The 23,486-nt window shown below is 44.1% G+C and overlaps 1 protein-coding gene across 2 annotated transcripts in view; it reads right to left on the reverse strand.

Annotated features, from left to right (window-relative positions):
* The window catches only part of LOC138510440 (phospholipid-transporting ATPase ABCA1-like), a 2,356,352-nt gene extending 2,344,017 nt beyond the window's left edge, over positions 1-12,335 (reverse strand). For both annotated transcript variants that reach the window (XM_069626098.1, XM_069626099.1), the window contains exon 1: positions 12,214-12,335. The gene's annotated coding sequence lies outside the window, so the exon portion shown is untranslated. The remainder of the gene's footprint in view (positions 1-12,213) is intronic.
* Positions 12,336-23,486: the final 11,151 nt, after the last annotated feature.

The raw sequence follows: 23,486 nt of genomic DNA on the forward strand, positions 1-23,486 counted from the left end.
TGATCCCCCTCCAGCACATGAATAAACCTGAATGACCAGCATCACAATGTGCTGTCTGTTATAGTAAAGGATACCCCATCCACTATACCACACCATTTAATTTTGTTATAAACAATAGTTGTGAAAAGTACTGCTCACCTGTCTCATTCATCTCTTAACATAACTGCATGTTTATACTTAGTGGGTATTTGAACCTGTTTGAAAACTGCATGGCACATGAATGATGCTGAACATGGTAGTGCTTCAGTTAAACTGCAATATTGCAGTCTATATTAGACAATACTACGTTACGGTATCAAACCTATCTATGCAGTTAAATAACTGCAACATCAACAGTCATGTCTATTTTTTGTAATGATTTTGGTATGTAGGGAATAGTTGGTGTGTCTGTTATTGCTTGCTTTCGTGGTCCAATTGAAGAAGCGCCCACTTTGAAGGAAATGTTCTCTTTATGTTGGTGATTTTGTTCCTCATATTTGTATGGAAATCCACACGGAGAAAATGAAGATGTGTCAAGCTTTCTGTGAGATCCTACAACCAGAAGTGGTCCTCACTTCACAGAAAAACTCCATTGATTTAAAGGCCCATTAATCATCTGCCACATTTCCTTATCTTGCTTCCTGGTCATAGGTTCTGCAATTTGGAATTATAACAGCTTTTGAAAACACAAATTGATAAGTGTAAACATTCTGTATTGATAGAATTAGGAGATGTTCTTCCTATAACAACATATTACAGCTGGGTTGTGATGTCACAGTGCCTGATGCATGAGCCTGACATGACACATTGTGATTATACCCAAGCTAATCATTCCATCTCCATGCAATAGACAGGTCTACTTCCATAGGGAGCTGGGAGGATGGAAAGCATGCAGAAATATTGTTGCTTTGGAAAACAACTGACTTAAGGAAGGATTGAGACCCTATTTTATTGGTTCCATGTGTTAATATCCCCACAAAAATGTCGCCATACGATAATGGCACAGTTTTTTAGCTGCAATATTAACTCATGGAACCTGCAGGGGACACCCCTACAACCCCCATATTTTTTTTAAGGGAGCGCGGGACACCACTGCATCCCCCGCTTCCATTTACCCCATAAATTATCCCCATAAATAATGTTGCCTATGACGTTTCCCAGCGACCATATATATGGCGACATTATTAATGGGGATAATATTACCTGATACCATTTTATTTTAGCAAGGAAACTACATTTCACACAGATCCTTGTACATATATTCCAGTCACACCAAAGCTTGACTGGGTCTCTGTAGATCCAGAAAAAATAGATAATAGTGTGTATTTAACAAGGCTGTTTTTCCTATTTACGTACACGAATAATGTCTAATCTTTTCAGACAAGGATGCATTCTCTTAAAGAATAGATTAAATTCCGTTAGCATTAAAGATAATATGAAATAGCATATTGATCAACTCAATATGCAAATGGTAATTTCATCAATTATTATGATTATTGTTATTTAAAAGAATAAATGTCGAGTTTACTTATAGCATTAAGTGCGTTCCTGTTGATTCGTGTTCAATGTTGACTCCACTTATTTCTTCGACTTAATTGGCCTCTGTTCCTGTTAAGTGCTTACGTTTGCTCGGGTCTGCCTCAGCAGGGCCTTGATTTTGTGAAACATATGCTTGCATGAAATTGTAAAAGCACGTTCTTATTATTCATTCATAATGCATTCAGAGAAAATAATGCATGACTTATAGTTGCTTTATGTCACTTAAAACATCATTCAGTAGTCATTAAAGCATCATCTGTGTTTTCAGAGTGTTTGCTGACAAGTTGCAGGACCTGACTTACAAAGTGTTTTTCAATGGGAGTGCTCCATTCTGTAATTCTGTTATGGCTTCTTATTTACGGTTCCACCATACTCATAATGAGGCCCAAGGTGCTTTTTATTTAGAGAGAACTGCTAAACGTTTTTTTTTTTGTTTTTTTCTGCATAGCACCCTGTACAGAAAATGACATTTTTCACAGCATTTTTCACGGCAGAAATCCACATTGCAGCCCTGAAAAAGAATTGGTTTGAAAGGAAACACACTTGCCATGTGATTACATTGATTCTTCAAATTATAGTTCTTTTAAAAAGTCTGAAATTCCAATTGGGACTTAATAACCCAATTACCTGTAGTGTGTAGTGTGTGTGTTTCATGTAGTGTGTACATGAAACACAGTTCTTTATTTTCCTTTTCTATGTGAATGATGTGTTGTTGTATATGGGCAGTTTGATGTTGCTTTGTTGTGGACTGAATGCGATACGAATGAGATAATATGTACAATGGGGCTCAATATTGTCATTGTCAATATATGGGTGTTCTCAACATTTGTTTCAAGAAAAAATACCTTTCTCAGTAATCTCTTATTTTAACGCATTTGTTGGACGTCTTTCTTGTTTTTTCACATTGCTTTACAAATGCTCGTAATGTCCTATTGAACATGGTACACTCTAGAGTCCCTTCTACTTAAAATATTGGTATTTAGCCTTTAAATCACCCCTCACACTTGCTAAAAGTGGGTCAGGGAATTCCAATACTTACAACGATAAAGAATCCTGAAGGAAGCCACAATATGAGGTGCAACTAATTGATGCCCCAAACCAGGCCTTTTGCTCTATAGGCCATTTGATTAACACAATTTAAAATTAATAGTTCTTACTTTTGGGTTTGCTTGTTCAAGTCCTCCTTCACCATGTTTGGAATAGTGTCTGTCCAGCATATGCGACTTGTTTGACGTGCCTATGAGTTGCCTTAGAGCTAATGACATGAGGACAGAGTTGCTTTTTATTCTAAGGTTCACTTTCAGCTTGGCAAGAGAATATCGTTTAATGTAATTTATTTGTAATGCGCTGGAACTCGGCCCATGGGCATAGAATCGTAGACAAGACAGACAGCAAAAGCAATACAAGAAATATCAACAGGGGTCAGGCTTCACAATAGCAAGAGAGGATAGCAATCATTAAAGTAGGAGAGTCTTTAGTATGTGTTTTAAGGACACTAGTGAAGAGCAAGACCTTAGATCAGGAGGTAAAGCATTCCAGAGGTGAGGGGCTGTCATAGGGAACCAGCCTTCCATGGCAAGGGACGTTTGGCCTTAGGGACCACTAGAAGGCCCGTTTTGTTAGATCTGAGTAAACGTTTAGCTGGGAGCCATCCAAGCAAAGATGACAAATAGACTAGACTCTTCCCAAAGAATACAATTTGTTTCCCAATCGGAAGTCAATGTAGAGATTTCCTGGCTGACAATACATTATCGAATTTCTGTAGTCCACAGGCCACACAGAGTGTGTTGTTCTGGTCCACCTGAAGACAATTAAGTTCTCCTTGCCCTAGACCTTACAGGAGACTCGAACAGTAGTCCAGACTTGACCTGATAATTGCCTGAGCTACCGTAGCACAGCTGCTTGGGTTGAGAAATGTGGGGATAAGGACTGGGAGCTTCGGATGGTAGGAAGAGCATGAAACTAGATGCTTCACATGAGCTTTCATACTCAGCGCTTGATCTAGGATGACATTCAAAGTTTTAACTTCATGTAGAGTTTTGAGTGAACAGTCAGCCTCTTTGTGAAGTCTATGTGGTATGCCAATGATCATCATTTTAGTTTTTGAATTGTTCAGTGCAAGTCCATTCAACAACAGGGTCGGATTGGCCCCTCGGCCTTTCGGCCAGTGGCCAGGCAGAAATAGTCCCTGGGGAGTGGGGGCTGGTTTGTGGCCATGCCTGGGCCGGTTTGGAAGAAAAAGAAATAGAAAAAAAAGATGTTTTTTTTTAATCTTTTTTTTTTCTTTCAAAAAGCCTTTCATCCTTCTTAGGTCGATAAATGAGTAGAACACAGGTTGGGTGATAACATATTATCATTTGGCCTTGAACTTGGTCTGCTTGGAATCACAGTAATTTAGTGTACTTAGGAACAATGCTATTTGATGCCACTTCCTGGTTTGTCAAGGGGTGAAAGGTCGTCTTTCATCGCTTCCCGGGATGTCACTTTGAGGTGGGGTCAAATGACATCACTTCCGGTGATGTTATCAGAGGTCTAGGGTCGTGAGGCAAGGGGTGGGCCACTTTTTGAGGCGAGGGATGGGCCACTTTTATTTGGGTGACCGGGCCTATTTCTTATCCCAGTCCGACCCTGTTCAACAACATCCAACTATATATATAATTGTAGGTAGTATTGATTGTCATGGCGTCTTTTGCATAGCCACCTGTAAAGGGAATACAACACTTGGTGTCATCAGCGCAATTTGCGTATATTACCCCTTTTGCATCCAGTATTTCAAATAGGGACAAGGTGAAGATGTTGAAGACGGTAGGTGACAAACATGATGCCTGTGGGACACCACAGGGCAACACATAGCCTTCTGCCACCGCCTCATCACTGTACACTTATGCTGTACGTTCAGGCAAGAAGGACATACCCAATGTGCAGCTTCAACATAGAAAGTGGCAGATTCTTGCAGCCTGGTTACTAGTTTGGTGTGATCAACCAGATCAAATGCTGCAGTTAGGGCCAGAAGCATCAGAAGGTTACCCTGTCCCTTATCACAATGTTTCAAGAAGTTTGTTTTCAGGTCCACCAAGGTGGGTTCGGTACTGTGATGCCTGCTGAACCCTGATTGTTTTACACTTAAGATGTTCCTCCAGTTCAGAAAGTCCTGGATTTGTTTATGGGCAATTTTATTCAGTTTATACAATATTCCCGCCTCCATACAAATCAGATATATGAGGAGCCAACAAAGTCCAGAATTCCAGGTGCGATTGCAAGACTTAATTAAAGCCTTGATCAGCTTGTCAGATTCTTTTCTTCATAAATAACTTTCTATACCTCTTTGGAAAATTGGCACGGAACTGTGGACCTCCAATTTACAGTGGGATTGTGGGTTGTGGTAATGCTGTGCTAGTCCCCAGTTTGGAGTCCAGAGGAATCAAAGGGCAACCTTCACTGGCGTAACACGGGCCCCCGCAGCCCTGCGGTGCAGGGGGCCCCACCAGCACATGTCCTGGGAGGGGCCCCCACTAGTAGAAAAAAAAAGAAAAATATTTTTTTTGCAAAAAAAAATTTTTTTTTTCTTTTTGAATTCACTCTGCATTTATAAAGAAATTATTTCTGTAACAGAAATAATTTCTTTATGAAGTCAGAGTGACTTCAAAAAGAAACAATGGGCCTCATTACTGGTTTGGCAGCAACCGTGCCATTGCTACCAGCAGGTTGCCGCCGGACCCGTAATGATTTACCGGCGCCCGACTTCCCGGTAACACCGGGGGATTACAACCCCGGCGGTCTGGGAAGTCAGGCGCCGGCAAATGGTAAATCCCCATTTCCATGAAGTCCTATCGGACTCTATGGGAATGGGGACCACAGAAGCACCGTTAATAACGGTGCCGGTGCTTCTGTGAAAACTATGCGGCTGGGTGCCGTTTTGCCCAGCAGGTCTGACCTGCCGGGCAGGATGGCAACCGCCCGCAGAACTGTAATATGCTGCCCCGTAAACAACGGTGCCGGTAAGCTTACCAGCACCGTTGTTTACAGTCCGGCATAGTTGTAATGAAGCCCAATTTCTTTTTTAAGTGTTGGGGCTAACCTCAACCCCATGATGTGTGCGTGTGTGAGTGTTGAAAGGGTGCACACTTAAATGTATAGGTGGCTGCCTGTGCGAGTGTATGGTGAAAGGGTGCACACTTTAATATATGGGTGGCTGCCTGGGTGTGCCTGTATGGTGAAAGGTTGCACACTTAAATGTATAGGTGGCTGCCTGTGCGAGTGTATGGTGAAAGGGTGCACACTTTAATATATGGGTGGCTGCCTGGGTGTGCCTGTATGGTGAAAGGTTGCACACTTAAATGTATAGGTGGCTGCCTGTGTGAGTGTATGATGAAAGGGTGCACACTAAAATGTATGGGTGGGTGCCTGGGTGTGTGTGCCTGTATGGTGAAAGGGTACACACGTAAATGTATGGATGGCTGCCTGGGTGTGCCAGTATGGTGAAAGAATTCACACTTAAATGTATGGATGGCTGGGTGTGCGTGCATGTATATGGTGAATGGTGTGTGTTCTTGCGTTCAGGGGCGCAAAAAAACCTACATTTTGGGGGCTAACCCTTCAAATGTTGGGAGGGGTGCCAACTTCAAGGGCGGTGGAGGAGGGGCAAACTTATTTGTTTGGGTCATCTAATTTCTTTATGCAATTTTTAGGAGACTATTCTAGTGCAGCTTCAATGTTACAAGCAGTTAACTCGCTCCTTTAAGGTTTAAAGCACCCACTTATGGACTGCTGTGAGAATGAGTGGTCTCCTGTTCCCTCTCTACCCTTCCAATCACTCCCCTGGCATGCAAGTCTTAAACCCACATCACAATTTCAATTGCCTAAAATATTTGGCATTTGAATGCAGGTACTAACAGTGAATTGCTTTATGTTAGTAATTGGTGGGTTCTTGTTAACAGAGAAACCCAGGTGCTGTTTAACATATGTGTACTTTTCTGTCTGGCAAATGCTCTGAAGTTCAGCCAGGTCTACTCAACATAACCCAACATTTCAGGCGGGGGAGTGCTGAATCACATTCAACTCAATGGTGTTGCACCGATACTTGTGTTTAATGCCTGGATTACTTATTGGTGATCTTCATTACTCCTAGCCCTATTCTTCCTCGTCCCAGTGTGCATGAGACAGTACTTGTGTATAAGGCACTCTGCCTCATACACAAGTACTGGGATGTGGTAGAGGGACATGGAGGTAATGCTTGATTTAGCTACCTGTAATCTTCATTACTCCTAGTCCCACTCTTCCGCATCCCAGTACTTACCTATGTGGCAAGGAGCCTCAACCGTAAGCTCTGGGGCAAGGAAGACGGACATGGAGGTAATTCTGGGCCAAGGAGCTGATTTTGGAGGTTGGGGTATGAGGTGAGAGGGGATGTGTGGGGAAGCAAGTTTGTATGACAATTATAATGGCTGTCCATGTCCATGCTAAGCAGGCATGATATGTGGTATTAGTGGCTAGAGAGGCATTTTGGTGCAGCCAGTCTAGTCATTCCTCAGTTTGGTATGACTTTTTTTTTAATGGGGCATTTATGATAAAGCAGTCCTGCTAAGTGAATTACCTGGCTAGACTGCCATTTGGGTGCTGCCAGTCTAGCCGTTTCTTACTGCGGCATTGTATATTTTTCTGGGCATCTGTGATCAAATGATATGATATGATATAAGTCATTTATAACGCACCTGCACACAAGTGTTTCTAGGCGCGACAAGACAAGGATGGATGATAGAGGGAGGACAAGACAAACAATCTTACTAGGCCTTGTGTCATTCAGATCGTGCAAGTGCGATAACGAGAAGCGCAAGGGGAAAGGGACGTGGGAAGTGCAGGGAAGGGGAAGGAAAAACAGGGCAGCAATGCTCTAAGTAAGTGCTGTCAGGGCAGCACAGTTCTGAGTAGTGCAAGGAGAACAAGGGACTGTAGGGTTACAGTTACAGCCCCTAAGTGCATGGTAGGACCAGAGGCAGTGCAAGGGTGACTGATGAAGAAAGCGTCTCGACTCAGTGAAACTCTGAGGGTAGCCAAGAAACCAGTCGGTACAGCAGACAGTTAGGTCAGGTGGGCCAGCAGGGGTGGGAGAGAGAGAAAGAAGAGGAGAAGAGGACAGTTTTGAGCTGCTTCCAGAACTTCAGGTGGTCCGGTAAAGCTTGAGGGGGGCAGGGAGGCTATTACAGAGGGAGGCACCTGCAGAGGAGAGAGATCTACCCCCCACTCTCTTCCTGGTGAAGCGTCTAACCCTTAGAGAGTTGTAGGTAGCTGAGCGAAGGGCTCGAGAAGGAAGATATTTTGGAAGAGAGCGTTGGATGTAGTGCGGGCCCCGGGCCCAGAAAACCTTGTGGACAATGCATAGGGTCTTGATCTTGATACTTGCAGCAACTGGGAGCCAGTGGAGAGATTTCAGGGCTGGAGAGATACGATCCCTTTGCTTGAGGCCAAGGATAAGTATTGCAGTCCTGTTCTGGATTAGTTGCAGGGGCTGGATAGTAGAGGAAAGCAGATTGAGAAAGAGGCTGTTGCAGTAGTCCAGCCTAGAGAGAACCAGGGCTCTCCAGACAGTGAGCTTCTGGGGGAAAGTGAGAAAGGGAAGAGTCCCTTTGAGGAGGAGCAGCTGGTAGTGGGACTTCTTGGAGACATCCGAGATGTGAGGAGAGAAAGAGAGAGTGGAGTCAAAGATGACACCAGTGTTGTTTGCCTCACAGGAAGGCGAAGGAAGAGGGCCCAAGGTGGGCAGCCAGAGTGAGAGAGGGAAAGCAGGGGCAGGAGTTCAAATGAGAAGGATCTCCATCTTACTGACATTAAGGTAGAGATCGTTGGAGGCACACCAATCCTAAATCGCGGATAGACAGTCGGGAATGAGAGGAGTATGAGGGGAGCCTGAAGGAAAGCGGAGTGTCATCAGCATAACACTGAAAGTTTGAGGAGAATGTAGAGATCAGGTGGGTCAAAGGGGCCACATATAGGTTGAAAAACCAGAGTGAGAGGATGGAGCGGGGAGAAAGGGACCAAGTTGGACCTGGGAGGGGCAGTCCAAGAGGAAGGAGGTCAGCCACTCAAGGGCCTGTCCGTGATGCCCACATTCTCATGGAGTCGATTGATCAGGATTGATCAGGATGGCATGGTGGACCGTGTCGAAAGCACAGGAAAGATCAAGGAGGATGAGGACAGAAGGAATGCTGGAATCAAGTTAGAGAGCAGAGCTTCACAGGTGTTCAGGACAGCAGTTTCCATGTCTCTGGCAGCTCTGAATCCAGACTGATGGTCATGGAGACAACCAACAGATTCCGTGTGGAGAGTAAGCTGGGAGATGGCCAGCTTTTCCAACAGTTTGCCCAGGAAAGGGGTGATGGAGATTGGGCGATAGTTTGCCGGGCAGGTAGGATCGGCAGAAAGCTTCTTGAGGAGTTGGTGCATAAGGGAGTGCTTAACGGGAGAGGGGAAAGAGTGATTACAGAAATCGGTCAAGGCTGGACTGAGGGTGTCAATATGGTTCTTGATGGTTCTGGTGGAGCAGGAGAGCACCTGTTTGGATGACACTTTTATAGATCGGACTTGTCTAGAAACCTCGTCAGGTGTTGTCAGAGAGAAAGAGGAGAAAGGAGGAAGAGAGGTAGAGATGACCAAAGGGGGGCCGAGAGAGGAAGAGGGAGAGGAAGAGGAGATGGAGGACAGGATGTCCTGAGTTTTAGTGTAGAAGTGAGATGACAGAGCCATACAGAGGGCCTGGGAGGGAACAGGAGACGTAAAGACCGCAACAGGATTGACCAGTTCTTTTCAGATTTTAAAGAGTTTGGCCGTGTTGTTAGAGGCCACAGAGACACAGGCTTGAATGTGTGTTCTATTCTCAATGAGTGTTATTGCTTCGACTGCCATTTTGGTGCAACCAGTCTAGATATGTCTAAATGTGGCCTGGCAAGCTTTACTATATTGTTATTACATGTCTACACTGGTCTACATTGTGCAGCCAGTTGGACATGTTTTCATTGTGGCATGGAATTTTTAATAGCAAAGAATTAATGTTCCTGTGCACTGTTGGTGATTTGGATCTATTGGATTGGTGTTACCCTACAAAACAATTGTAAACACTCTGGCTTTTTAGCCAATTTTTCTCAGACAGTGTGCTGTATGTTATATTAAAATACATATTTATATCTTTCTCCTAGTGCAGTGTGCAGCATAGCCGTTCAGCAGCACGTTTGTGCGTATTGCGCAAGTGTGATAATCTAGGCTGGCCTAGAGTGTGGCGCGACCCTTGATTTGTTGCTGAGTTGGGGGCCCCCTCAGCATGGCTCGCAGGGGGGCCCCACATCTTGTGTTACGCCACTGGCACGATTAACCTTAAGTGTCAGGCTGTTATACAAGTCGATGCAGAAAGGGCATACTCGTCCTTGGCACTTAAGGGGTTTAAAGGGTAGGGTTTACCTCCCACATCTTTCAGGAGGTAAATCCTGCACTTGAGATTCCCAGTTCAGAATTTAGTGCTGCAGAAAACGTTGCAGTGGTTCCATTACCACGCTAGAAAATGTGTCCGTATTTACCACCACTTTTTTGATTGCACCGCTGAAGTTTAATGCGGTCCTGTGTATGATAGTATACGTATCATGTGCAGTAACGGAGTTTAACACAGGAGAGCAAGAATTAATCTGCATGTTATCACTTATCTTAACCCACAGATTGCCATCTTTTTTCAAATGCATTATTCTAATCTGCTTCAAATATTTTTGCACCACATTACACATAGTGTATTTTTTAGCTGAACATATTTTACTTTGAATGCATCAACAACCGGAAGGTCCCTTGCATTCGTATTAGTAAGAGACCAAGGGCTCGATTCATGGATTTTGTGTGCAGTCAAAGTGACAAGTGACATTGCACTGCCAACAGACGCCCTGATCCACAGAGCTCTTCAAAGTGTATTTTTGCACCAGTGCAATGGTGCACAACTGGTACAAAGTCACTTTGCACTGCAAAAATACCCTTTGAACCGCTATTTGAATCAGGGTTTTTGTTGGCAGTGCAAAGTCACTTTGCTCTGTGCTAAAAGTTCAATGAATCGGGCCCCAGGTATTAAAGGGGATGGTGGCCTGGCAATGTTTTACAAGCAATAAAATGGCCTGCTCCGTGCATGCGTTCTGCTGCCTCGTAAAGCCACTCCTCGATGGACTGCGGCATTGCTAGAAGGCGCAGCAGGTAGCCCTTTAACCCATCTATGATGCGGCGAGTTATGTATTTCTTTTGGACGGAACCAGAGAATAATTTAAGGAGAACGCCGCTGCAGAGTAAGTAGGCAGGGAAGGTGTATTTAAGTCATACCAATAGAGAGCAATGGGCCACATTTACAAACGCGTTTTTCAATGGCAAAACCCCATTGAAAGAAAAAAAAGCTTTACAAATCAGGCCCTCTGGCTTGATGCACATGTAAAATGTGCAGCCGGTGCAAACGAAATGCAAATACGTTGCAGCTTTGAGTGACACATACATTACACCTAACAAATGTAAAACTGTGGGTCTTCCACAACGATCTGAATTGTGTGGAACACGTAAAATGCCGTCGCACTGTTCCAGGTGGGTCCCGAGGGTGTGGTGCGGATGTTTTAAATTATAGGTGCTTGTGCTATTTACCCGAGTCAGCAGAAAACAGTATCAGCTGCTTTGCATAATACAGTGTTTTGTAATGTGTGTCACACATACGCCGTTGCAAGTAGCGGGGAGCACACATTTTTTCATTGAAAAAATAGAAATCTGATATCATGAGTCATCCAAAAAAAAACCAACTCTGTCAATAATAGTGCTACCAACACAACGACTACTTCCACTTCATGCAATACACAATGCTTCTACTACCTAGCACATGACTATATTTGCACTTTAACAGACTTGCAACAGCATCTTAATAATTACATCATACATTCTCGTTTTGTTCGGATGTCGTTATGATCGTTTGTGTTTGAGCTAAGGGTGCTAACAGCCAAGTACAGAATCGCCCTCGTTGTCCCGAAGTTGGTTTGTATACATGAGACTGTGTAACCGCGCTGCTTTTGCGTTGCATGATTTCGGAGATTTCATTGTGCGTAGCAAACGACGCCGCCACAGCGACTTTTTAAAAGGGAAGTTATTTTGGAAAGTTTTCGTTTGAAGCGCCCCTGTTCCCATCGGAGCTGTTTCACACAAAACACTGAAGTGTGTTTGTAGACACGGATGAGAAAGAGCGTGCGCGCCTCGACCCGGAAGTATCTAGCGCAGTAGCCGGCATTCAAAGAATCCCTGCTGATATGCATCACTAGTGGGAATAGGCTCTGGGCTGCAGCCTGAGGACAGCAGCAACGTGGATTTCTTTGTAGTTGTAAAGGGCCTGATTTCTGTAATCCCAGACACTCTAGGGTGCGATGACGTGTACTGTGCGAAAAGCTCCCATTCCATAATAATCAGGAGCGAAAAACAGCAGGTGGGACGACAGCACAATTAAATAAGTCTTGGAATAGATGAGGTCCCGCGTATTACATTGTATTGGGTGTTGCATTCTTTTAAGAGCACAGAAACAATAGTATCACGGAAATCCGTTCCGTGTGTGTGTTCAGAAAGGAAAGCAAGACATACTTTTGCAGATTGCCGCGGAGCCTGGTGGCTATCTGCAGTGCCCTCTGACAGGGCTGCCGTCACCGGTCTTACCTGGGTCATGGGTCCCGGTGGCGCTGGATACCGCACTGTGTCACTGCCCCAGGCCGGATGAGCGCCTCCACCTGTGCGCTCTATCACTCACTCTCTGAGGAGCCTCTCGCGCGCACCTGTTGATATGCTGAAGTCCAGGTGGACGTTGCTAAGGTGACAATGCCGAAGTGTCATGTGCACACACCTGCTCATAAAACTTGCATAAGGAAGCCTCGCACAGAACAGGTAAATTGCAGATCGTGTGTGCGCGTTCCCCCAGGTATAGGGGTCATATACGCCAGGCGCCGAAATCTGTTCAAAGTGTCTGCCTAACACATCTACTGTACAATTAGGTTTTAGTGCTAGCAAACGATTCATTTGTGGGAACATTAAAAGGCATTCGTTCAGCATGAAAACATATATCTGCCAAGCTTATCGTCTCTGAACATTTTACAGGGAACAATACTTGAAAAAAGAATTTCATACATTTACAAATGGCAATGAATAGGGTGAGTCTTTTTAACTAGAACTATCTATCACATTCGGACTGCACATAAATAAGACAACTTAGGCAGTAAATAATAATAATAATAATAATAATAATAATAATTATTATTATTATAATGCTGGTAGCCAGCAATGTCTGTATAAAAGCCTGGAAAACATTAATTATAACAGGATAGTTTTGACCTCACAAATGACATGTAATAGAAAATAATATCACTACTGCTCTATAATCAGGTATTAAGCACCCTCGGTGGGGGAGCCAGCCAATCAAGTGGCTAGGAACGTGGGCTTTAACCGCTGCTACAAGCCCGCGTTCCAAACAGCCTGACGGCCGGCCCGCCCTGCCGCCATATTCCCCCCATTTGCTGCTCTGTTTTCTTTCCGAACCGCCACCCCCCCACTTACCTTATTTCGGCTGCAGCGGCCCTCGCAGCCGCAGCAGCACCTTCCTGTCAGCTTCCCCCAGTCACCATGGAAAGAGAAGAGGGGCTCCGTGTGACGAATCAACTTCCGGGGCAGCAGTGGTCCAGGGATGAATATCGATTTCTAAACCATCAATCAACCCCACACCTCTAGTACACCAGAAGGGATCCAAACAGATTATAATACAAGTAAATTATAAGACCACCTTGTCCAATTTTTGGTAACGTGGACAGAAGGGCAGGCTTATCTCCACAAGGTCGTGGATCATTGGCTAGTTGCAACACAGCAAAAATACAATTATTACTCAATGATAAAAGGGACTGTCCAGTCAAGATTGTATAAAAATATCTACTTTATTATTACTACAACAGACAGTTCTAGCACACTACAATTACAACCCACACTGTAAAGGAACACAGAGGACAGCGTTTCACAAAGGAAAGGGATGCACTCTGGATACTGACAGGAGGGTAGCTGGTAAAGTAATCAGTCTTACTGTTCAAGGTTATTTGGTTTCAACACAAAAGGGGCAAAGGGTTGTAACTATTTTACGGGGCCTTCATAGAAGGACCAGGGGGGCTGAACCACAATGGACCTGGTGCTGAAGAAGTTCTTGGTGCTCGATAGCGTCAAGGCAGTTCCAGGGCCTTCACAGCACGTGAGACAGAGTTTGTGGAGGGAGACAGCTGTGGGTACCAGGCGCCAGGCAGTTCGGCAAGCAAGGCTGGATGGACGTCTGCAGGCTGTCCGGTGCAACGGCTCAGGGCCAAGAATCATTGTCTTTGTGCTGGTTGGCGGATCTGGGATGCTGCTCGAGGCGTCCCGATTGACTCTGGTGACTGCAGCATTACAACAGACAGTGGTGCAGCCGGATGTGGTTCGAGGACTCCACTGTCTCGAAATTGTCCTTAAAAACGTGGACGCTGGATGATGTATGTGAGGCACTCCTAGCTTCTTCGCAGAGCTCATGTCGTTTCATGGTGGATGGCCCAAAGTTGAGGAGGGTGTTAGCAGGCAACAGCCTTGTCCTTTGTCCAGAGACTCTCTGGCACTGCCCACCTAGGAAGCTTGCTGGCAGAACCTAGCAGGGCAAGCTGTGTGCTAGATGGGTACTGGTTCTGGAGCTGCTGGATGGGTATTCGAGTCTGGTATCCCCCTCTGTTCCCTGGGAAATGTTTAGGGGAGGGATCTTGCTTCCCTCTTGGAACTCCTGGCCTTCCTTCACTGGTGGAAGATGTAAGGTAGATTGTACCTTCAGCTCAGCTCCAAATAAATCCTTCTTGTTACTCTTTGCAAAGTCTTCAGATGATCTGATCAGTGAGGGACTCAGCCCTCTTTTAAAGCCAAACGGGTCCTAGTGATTGGTGTAGGCTAAGCCTACCTTAATGAACCAATACTGGGTCCCCACCAACAATCTTCAATGATGCTTCAGGTCAGAATCAGAGCCCTTAGCAACAGATAGGGGAAGGACGACAACATATATGTCTAAGTCCCACCCATCTTCCTGTCTGCTGTACATCAAAGTGTCTCCCTAATTAACTGAGCCCTATGCACCGCTTGATCGCAACATGGCCCTTCTTTGAAGCAGGGGGTTGCAGGCAGACTTTCATCTCCTATAATTCACATACTTCCCTGCTCTGAAAGGAGTGGGTCCAGACAGAAAATTCACTACCCTTTCATACCAAGGAGCGCTATTAGTACCAAATTGACACATTGCATGACAAATAGGTGTTGTCTCTGGTCTCCGCTGTCACATTCTGCACCCAGGCCTTCCCTGGGGCCTGCTAATTAATATTCTTCAGACCTTTGCTGCCACCAGCAAGGTGTAACAATGGAGATGCAAATCCATGGGGCCTTTGAAATGCTAGTCACGCTGCCCATGGCCAGAGGCTTTTGATGTACTCACAGCTGTCAGGTTTCAGCTAAACATGACAGGGGAGGGCAACACTGGTAAGCTGTGTCCTCCCAGAGTACATGACTATTTTTCTGCTGTGCAGTGAGTGTGGAAAATATGTTTGGGAACGGCCCCACATATTTTCCAGTGGTTGATCTCCCATCATTCATTCTTTTAAATAAACCAAAAATCAAAAGGCCTAGGCGAGCGCACTCTCAATGTGTGGATGGTCGAATTCCTCACACTCTGTTTGGAGCCCAACCTTCCCTTTCCATGGTGGGCATCTTTGAAAAGGATTTTCCTTCTTACAGCAGGACGCAGTGTGGATCCCTTTGTAGGAATGAAAACCCTTTTTTTTCTAGCACACCGGGTTATCGCTTTAGTAACTCAGGGTGCTAATGGCCTTCATCCCCCGTTATAGCCCCCGGAATGGGGAATGAACGCCACATTTGTGACATCACAATGCCTTCTGCTAGAGCCAGCAGAGAGCAGAATTCTAATGGCTACTGCAACATTTAATTTAAGCCCTCACAATCTTTTAAGCCATAAGCACCTGTTCCACAGGCTGGAATGGGTGTTAATGGCCCGGCCCGAGTTGATATGCTTGGGTCTTTAAGAGTGTCGCAGTGCCATTACCAATCGTTCCAGCCTGTGGAATGGGTCCTTATGGCTATTAGCACACCAGATCTGCAATCTAGAAACCTGGGGTGCTGATAGTAATGTTTTTTGTATGAATGAAAGAGATGCCTCGTGGCATCCCATTCATTCATACAAAAAACAGACTCAATATTGTTGAGATAGAGCTTGAAGATTGCGCTCCAAGTGGAGCCTCTTTTCCATTTCCATGGCAGTCAGCAGGAACACGGAGCGGCAGCAGCTGCTGCAGTGGTAGCGGCCGGGGCACTGCTGTTGTTGAAGGAGTCAGGTAAGTGGGGGTGGGAGGGATGGTAAACAAAGGGGAAGGGAAGCGCAGTGGGGGAAGCAGCCATCAGCATTTTATTAAACTGTTACCACTATGTTTCTGCAACACATTAGAAGTTGCAGGTTAGATTTTATGAATCCAAATATATTCTGAATTGATTATACAATTCAGGAAACTGAAGATCTCTTAAATAACATTTAGCACAAGGCCAAATATTAAGGGGAATGACAGTGAGAGGTCATGCACTATAAGGAACAAAATACCCTCTACCATACGTGAAAAGGATTTTACAAGTCACCATGTAGTTCCATGACCTTACAAACAAACTCAGCCTTCGCTTCATTTCTCTATTTGGTCAACACTCCTTGTGACTTACCATATCTTTATAACGTACGATAGGCGGTACTTTATCCCATTTATTATTTTGAGTATTATTATCGTTATTATTATTATTATTATTATTATTATTATTATTATTATTATTATTACTTTTACTATTAATCAAATAAAACAAACAAAACATTTCTGCAACTGCACTGGTGGCAGGTCCTAAAATGGGGTTAGGAAGAAGCAGAGGGTGGCACCACATTATTTAGATGCATTGGAAAGTACAAAGGGAGATGTAAATCCATTACGATGCGCTTCGGATGGGTGATTAAATAATTTCTAAAAATGTTCCACAATTTGCACATTAGCTGGGAGTGGTCTGAGTTATGAAGCAATGCAGCACATCTAAGGGACCTCATTTGGAGGTTGCCAGTGGCACCAACTATTAGCCCAGTTTTCCCAATGGAGTCAATAGCACTGCCATTTGCACCCCGTTGGTCCGAGGCCACAGATGCCCTTCCAGCTAGAAAAAGCAAATATAAGGTACATTTACTTTCAGTGCCCCAAAAGAGCACAAAAATAGTAATATATGGCATACAAAATAGAGGACAATGAGGTATGCCAATGGCTCCAATTTGCTAACAACAACAAAAAAAATACTAAATAACTGACCCCTCAATAGTTTGCACATACTGCAATCCACACTTGATAATAACCAAATGCCTTCAGGTGCTATTACTAACAACTTAGAAATCTCCCTATTTCGAAAAGCTCTCCAACAACTTAACTTGCTTGAGAGCATTATAATCCAAACAGTACACCCATTTCAAGCTATAATACACCTTCAACCGAAAACAACCAAATTGCCTCCAATCAAGTTATTAAAAGGTATTTCTGGTGAAGTAGTATATTTGCTATTAAATCTTAAAGATAATGTAGAAATTCTAGGAGTAAAAGGGCCAATACATCAATCTTTGATAGCACTAGGTAATGGCGTACCAACAGAAGACAGCAAACATTGGTAACAACTAGTCAATTTAGACAAAGTTAGACAAGCCCTACAACATCTCAAATAAAACAATGAATACTACAAATATATAACCATAGAGGAAACGTAAGAGAACCCACCCAAATAATTCAAGATCCGCCACCATGTGTCCAATTTCATTGTGTAGATCCTGCTAGTGCAGCCAACATTTTAGACTGTTATACAATGCACCCACTACACTTCAAAGACACCATAGAAGATGCATTAGAAACATAATAAATGTTTCAAGCCAAAGGCTCCCCAATGAGCATAGGGGAGAAAAGTGTCGAAGCACGTTATTTTCGTCTATTCTTTCCTACAGGAAAAGGAGGAAGATATGATGAAAGATCCAAACAAATTACTGCATCAGAATATCACTCTTTACGAATGTATACTGAAGACCCCAGATTCAAACAAAACATCAAATACATTTTCCACCTCCTGTTCGAAGGTGAACTAGCAATTCTAAGTTGTGGAGTTGCACACACATTAAAAACAGGCTCTAATTTATTAAACATGTCCACTACCCAACTGCTTCAAAAGATAAAAGACAAAGATTAAGTTTTGCAGTCAAGTATCACAAATCTCTTGGCAAAAATGCATGGTACAAAAAATACTGGTTCCAACATCACGCTGATGTACGCTGTATGCTAAAGGAACCTAGGCCTACCCATATGGTTTGTTACTTTAAGTTATGTAGAATTTGAATGGGATGACTTGCACAACTTCTTACGCACTGCAAACCAAAATAATGAGGGAATAGATATAAGAAACACCAGGAGAACGCTTTGCTCTTGACCCTGTCAATGTATCAAGGTACTTTTGCCATCACTTCATTGCCATGCTGCACTTCATCTACAATAAAACCACCTCTCAACTCAGAGAAGTCAATCCAGAGGACCACCGCACATCCACATGCTTTTGTGGATAAAAGATGCTCCCAAATTTGACCATGACAGTGATGCCACTGTTTTACAGTTTATTGAAAAATACATTACCTACTACCTAAATCTTACGTTTCCAAAAATGTTAGGTTCTCACCTCAACGTCCCTCCATTTAAATCTTAGTCCTTGAATATATTACAGGGCCTGCAGTAGCGGCCCTGTAGTTATGGTTAAGTTACTCAACCCATAGGAAGAGCAGTTTTTTGGCGGCATATAACTTTGCCCCCCAGGACGAAATCTCACGAGACTTTGCAGAAAAAGTATATGCCCCATCAGATTGCTTGTGCAAAGTTTGGTGAGGTTTCGTGCAGGGAGGGCAAAGTTATAGGGGGTCCCAAAATGTGTGGTTTTTCTCATATGGAAAAAAATGTGCTCATAACTACAAACCAAACCGCTGGACGGATTTTCACCAAATTTGTGGCAGGAGCAGCGGATTTGTCCCAAAAGCTGGTTTTCTAAATTTGGTGTAAATCTATTCAGTAGTTTCTTTTTAAAACGACCAAAAAGTAGGTAAAATACATTAGTGATATCTGGGTTTGGTCCGCGGACTCCCTTCCCTGTTTGGTCTGCAGACGGGCCTCTGATTGGTTGAGGGGGCGACGTTATGTCTGCGGACATCGGACACACAGGCTGTTTGGATGGTGAAAAGCATGAGGTGTGTCATATTTTTGGGAAATGCCCACCATGTTGGATTCGCGAAGATCGACCGCTGTCCACAAACATCGCAGTAAAAACATATAAAAAACACAACAATGCACTTGTCAAACTAATGAAACAATCTCTGGGGAGGTCAGGGCGATGAGGATGGGATAGGATATGGCCATAAAAGCTATAAAATGAGCGTATTTTTTCTCAGATGCCCGCCAACAGTCCGGGGCTGTCCTGTGATGTTCGCGAACATCGAAGATGTTCGGGGACATCTATACTTACTTGTGCATTACAGGGTTGGTGAAAATCACTTTTTGGATGGTTTATAACTTTGGTGCCACTCAATGAAACTGCATGAAATATTGGAATGTTTTTCTAGACCTGACTCCAAATGGTACTGCAAAGTGTGGTGCTGTTCTGTCAAGAGCGAACAAACCTAGAGGAGTTCCCAAATATTTTAAAGGATTATAAATGTGGTGCCATTTGACAAATCTGCACATTAGTTTGCAATAAGATAGTAGACCCATATATGAATGTTTTTGCAAAGTATGATGGGATTTTGTCAAGAGCGGGACAAATTGGATGGGTTCTCAACATTTCTAGATGGCTTATAACTTTGTTGCTGTTTTACGAATGTGGACACATTTTTATAGACCCAACCTTGAATGTATGTGCAAAGTCTGACTGGATTTTGTCAAGTGGGGGATAAGTTATATGAAAAATAGTTTGAAAAAAATAAAACATGGGTGGATTTGCAGCAAACGTGTGTAAGGGGCATTGGCAAGTACTTGAAAGCATGGATTTGCAAATGTGTCTCTGTTTTATTTTTGGAAAAGTGACATATGTAGGAACAAAAAATAGTGATATACCTTTGGTGACTGAGGTAGAGCCTGTGGCCATAGGCAGTGGCCATATTGTCTGGGGCATGGCCTAAGACCAAGACCCGGACGATCTGGCTACTGGCCATGACCACGAGGGACGAGTAATGAGATTCACTAGGGACCGGCTATGTGGTAAATATTTTCAAAATCGGGAAAGATTTGAATGGGAAAAATAAATGTGCTTGGGGGTATAGGTTGAAGTGCTCGATGGGATTGTAGCAATATGCACGAGGAGGGTCAGCCAGAACTGGAAAGCATGGTTTTATAAATATGTCCTGTGTTTTATTTTTTTCAAAAGTGTAAAATATAAGTACACAAAACAGTGATATAACATTGGTATCTCGGCAAAGGGCCTGGCCGAAATGTGTACTGTAATTTGGTTAATGGGGCAGGCAGCATGACCAAAGCGGTAGGTATGAATGGGAAAAAATATTCTGCTTGCAGTTACAGCCTGAAGTGGTGGACTAGATTATAACAAACTTGCATGCCAAGCATTAGCAAGGACCTGAAAGCATGTTTTTGGAAACATATCTTGTTTTATTTTTCAAAAGTTTAAGAATGTAAGTAGAAATTCTAGTGATATAAATTTGGTGTGTGGGTAGTGGGCCTGGCCCTCGGCAAATGCAAATGTGCACTCTGATTTGCCAAAGCCTATGACCCATGGATTTGGAGACTGGCCATGGGTGCCAGTCATGAGCACTGGCCATCGCTGCAAGTCATGAGCACTGGCCATTGGTTACATTATTAGGGTATAGTGGACACAGAGCTAGGATGCAGGGTAGGTTAAGTGAATAATAGGGGTGGTTTGGTTTGGTCATGATGGAACCTTATGCTGTAGGCAATTGAACAATGAGTTCTATCCCAAGCATGCGCTGCTGATAATGACAGACATAAGTATGTGTTGCAAAACATCTCTCTCTTAAAGGCGGTTAAGAGTTCTTTCATATGTATGAAAAGAGGAATTATAAATAACTTATACAAAGTGATGTAACACCATATAACACCATGAAACATTTTGAGTTATAAAAACCTATTAAATTGACAGAAAGCACTTTGTTAAAGGGATGTTACGGTTAAGATGCATCCCACCCTTGGGACTCCTCTACTCCAGTAGTTAGCCAGTGGCTTCCCACCTTGGCATCCCTTAGCATTTCTCTCCTGGGCTCTCCTGAGTATTTGGGACACAAAATTGTTTCTGTCCTTTTATATGTTTCTCAAGTATACAATTGTCCATTTGCACCATGGGCGGGGGAGACAGCCAATCAGGTGGCTAGGAACGCTGGCTTGAACCGCCGGTACAAGCCTGCGTTCCAAGCCGCCTCATGGCCAGCTCTCCCCGGCACCATCTCCCCCCACACTGTGCCCCATTTTTAACCTTTTTTTTCACCCCTGATCCCCTACTTAACCTTATTTCGGCTGCGGCGGGTGATGCTGCCGCATTCTCTCCTTCTCTTCACCTCCTGCAGGCCGCCATGGAAAGGGAAGAGGGACTCCATAAGGACCCCACCTTCCCTTTCCATGGTGGCCATATTGGAAAAGGATTCTCCTTCCTATAGTGGGACGCTGTGTGCGTCCCGCTGTCGGAAGGAAAATGCCTTTTCTTTTGCATCCCAGGATACCATTTTGGAAACCCAGGGTGCTAATGGCTTTCATCCCCCATTGAAGGGCTGGAATGGAGGATTACAGCCCAGAGCCCTTGTTATCCCTCCTCGCTTTACTTGGGCTGATAACTTGGGCTGCCTGGCCGTTATCTCCCATTCCAGCCGCTGGAACTGGGGACGAACGCAACATTATTTCCATTAGCATAACTCTTAATGCCAATGTAAATTTTGGAGAATATTATTGAGTCTATCTACTTTATTGAAAAATCTAAAAGAAGATTATTTTTTAACTAAAGGAACTTTTTTTTTAAACAAAAATGTGCTTTTTTGCAGGAGAAGTCAGAAAGTAAGGTGGGGAGGAAAATGAGGGAAGAAGCAGCAACTACTAATATAGAGGGGCAGGTGGACAGGGGAAGATATTGCGCCTGTGTTATATCTAAGGTAGGGGGTAGTGTTTCTCATGCTCCTTGATTACAGCTTCAAAAGCACTTCAAAATTGCTCCCCCCTGCAGAGTCGTGTTTTACCGTATATACAGAGTACTGTTGTTTTCATAAGATATGGATCAGCAGCCTATTTTATTACTTGCAAGGTAGCTGGTGAGATTTTGCGTCCCACTGAAGTAGGCTGTGTGGTTACAGTATTGGTTTAGTAACATGAGGTGGAGGAAGACATCCTACTGCTTGCTAAGAAAGGAACAACCTTTCTGAGAGCATTGCAGTGGTTGGATTTGGTGTGGCTTGTCAATATACATGCACTTTGTAAAGACTTCGCCACGTTTCTAGTAGTAGATGTTATCGTAATTTCTTACGGTGGCATGCATATGGGTTACCTGCCTTGCTTACATTTGTCCCCTAGACTGATGAGGTTTCTGGGTGTCGTGAGGACGCTTTTTCCCACCGCCAAGGTGCTTCTCTCATCTACAATACCGCGAAGAGCATGGCCTACTTATGGACATGCAGAGTGTTTCCAAGAAAAGGGCATTTGGTTGTCCCCCATTGGCAAAGCAGTTTAGTTTGCTCGTCTACAGGATGCAGTGAAGAGTTTACTGAACTAATGTGCGTAGAAGAAAACTCAAAAGCTACTGAAAACAGACAAAAAAGGTGTTTTTGTTGAAGGATCTAAAAAATAAAAGGAAAAAATAGACTCTTTTAAGAGTTGCCCCTTAATACGAACTCCCCCTGCCCTGGATGCAAGTTATTCCCACACGGCCGCACGCAGCATGAAAGTCACATGCAGGGGTTTTGCGGGTTGTGGCCACGAAAATGGAACTGTGGGGATTGTCCAATGAGTTGCTTAGGATGTGTGGCAATAGGAAGAGGGACTCCTGCTGCACTGGGGACCGACCCCCTACGTACTTGAGGACTCGCACGTGCCACATTCGACGCTCCTCACCATGTTGGACTAAGGAAACAGGACTGTAGTGATTGTCCTATCATGTGCTGCTGAGGGTGTGTGTCAGAGTAACGCACGCCAATAGAAAGAAGGACTCCTCTGGCTTTACTGGGGTGCGGCCCTGGCGGTACTTGGAGAAAGGCGTGTGCCACATTCTGCGTTTGTGAGCATGCTGGGCAATAGAAATGGGACTATTTCCTTTGGCCAATGAGGTGGTCAGGGTGTACGTTACAGAAAAGAGCACCAGTCGGGAGAAGAAGTCCTCCTGCTTCAATGGGGCCCCTCCCTCGCAGTGATTGGGGAAAGGCACGTGCCACATTTTGCCCTTGTCACCATGTTGGTCAATGGAAATGGGACTATGGCCTTTGGCCAATCAGGTGCTCTGGATGTGCGTCACAGGAAAGGAAGGCATTCACTTTTCCAGAACTTTGTGTACTGCGGCTGGCAAACATGGCAAGGCACACAGTTTTTGTTGTGGGTGATTACTTTGTGGAAGATCTGTGCATGTATGCCCTCCAAGAAGACTTGTCTAGCAATTTAGGTTTGGAGGGAGTGGACATTTTGTGGAGTGGTATGGAATTGTGCTGTGTCGGCGGACTTCTAGAATGTCGATGCGTGGCCTCTTCGGCAACTGTACATTTTGTGATCATGCACATTGGAGGCTTCTTTTTGGGTTCCATGCCTTTTTCTCGTGTATTCAGTCAACTGAAGATTTTGATGAAAGCA

Source organism: Ambystoma mexicanum, chromosome 6p (genome assembly GCF_040938575.1).
Source record: "Ambystoma mexicanum isolate Mex_15411 chromosome 6p, UKY_AmexF1_1, whole genome shotgun sequence".
NCBI lineage: Eukaryota > Metazoa > Chordata > Amphibia > Caudata > Ambystomatidae > Ambystoma > Ambystoma mexicanum.